The following is a 1,774-nucleotide window of genomic DNA, read 5'->3' as shown; positions in this document are numbered from 1 at the left end:
ACATGGCTGTCCATTCTTCATCAAACCTAAGCATAAAAATGTTTTCCCTGGGTCTTTGGGTCTTCATTTCTGAAGGCCCCTGTGTCATGTAAAATTTCAATCAAATTTATTTGTTATGCTTTTATCTTGTTATCCCGTCTTTTGTTATAGGAGTGTTGGCAGTGACCCTTATGATGGATGAGGAAAGGAATCACATGGTTTGGCCCTAATAGTCACCATATTGTTGATTAAGTCTCTAGAGCTTATCCACTTTATTAGTACAAGTTTGTACCCTTTGACCAAGATCTGCCCATTTCCCCCTTCCCCCAACCCCTGGCAACCACTGTACTACTCTTTGCTTCTATAAGTTTGACTATTTTAGATTCCAAATATAAATGAAATCATATAGGATTTGCCTTTCTGTGGATGGACACTTAGATTGTTTTCAACATATTGTCTCTCCTTAATATTGAAAGAGACTTAGTGACCATATGACCATAGAAAATGTTAAGGCATTATCCAATGTAGATTCTTGTTTTGTTTGTCTTCTCTTTCTCCTCACTGTTCTCTTTTCAGCTCAGCAGATGAGTGCTTAAAAGCTATGGCTAGATGGTTATACATTCCTTTTTATAAAAAAAATCTCCCTAACATAATATGGGTGTATGAGGGATTTTGGACTACATTTGTCCCCCACCCTCTCTTAGCTTGTTTCAATGAGAAAGACAGGAAGGGTGGTGCCAGAAGTTTGGCTGAAATCTAATTTGTATTTTGCTGGCATACTGCCACCACCAATATGGTCTATTCCATGGTTGTAGCAGCATAAAAACCAATAAGGTGCCACTTGTCTTTCAAAACAAATATTGGTTGTATTTTATGTTCTTTTAGGTGACTGGAATGGTTTGCAAAAGCAGGGCTTTAAGCCACTAGGGAGAGAGTAGATAGATTTGCTTGAGTTCTCTTACAGTCCTCTGGACTCTCCTCTTTGCTTTTACTATCCTTGCTTTCCAAGGTGGTTCCGATGTTTCATGACTGCTTTTGTCACCTTCATTCTGTTATCATCCAGGACTTGTGAGCACTAGATCTTTTATTCCAGCCCTGTGACCCTCAAATCAAGATATATACTAATTCTTGTCCCAAATCCAATTTAGATGATTGGCTAGAGAAAAATTTCTGTGTGTTAATAGATCCATGAGTGATGACACATATTCTATTTTTTGCCATTACATAAGATGATCTGCCCTTTGATTGTCAGGCCAGCATTGGCCTCCAGACCAACACTTGGCATACAGTAGCAAGTATGCAGTCAATATTGAAAAGAAGAAACAATGCATTTCAAAAATAAAATTGTTTTTACAATATTAAAACACATACTCATTAAAGCAACAATAGGAGTGCAATAAAATGTAAGAGCACTGTCAAGGAAGATTTAGAAACTTGAAGGAAGGCATACATTTGGCAATGGCATACACTCTGTCAGGCTGAAGGAAAGATACTCGTGCAACTCCAGTGTTTGCCATGAGGCCCACATTTAACTGACACAGCACCCACTTGTAATTCTTGATTATGTATTAGAGACATAGTTCTTCCTGGAAGTATAAGGCAGGCTATGAATGCTCTATAGAGTATAAATTCAGGTTGCTTTAGGAAGAAGGCTCTAATGATTGATGAATGCACCCATGATATTCTAGTTAAAGTCTTTAAATTTAGAACTACCAGGATATATTTTGCATATATAGTAAGAAGATAAAACTCTTTATGTGTGTACGCATGTGTGTGTGTGTGTGTGTGTGTGTGT

The sequence above is a fragment of the Propithecus coquereli genome, unplaced genomic scaffold (genome assembly GCF_000956105.1).
Source record: "Propithecus coquereli isolate 6110/MARCELLA unplaced genomic scaffold, Pcoq_1.0 Scaffold365, whole genome shotgun sequence".
NCBI classification, from domain to species: Eukaryota; Metazoa; Chordata; class Mammalia; order Primates; family Indriidae; genus Propithecus; species Propithecus coquereli.
This window is presented reverse-complemented; position numbering follows the sequence as displayed.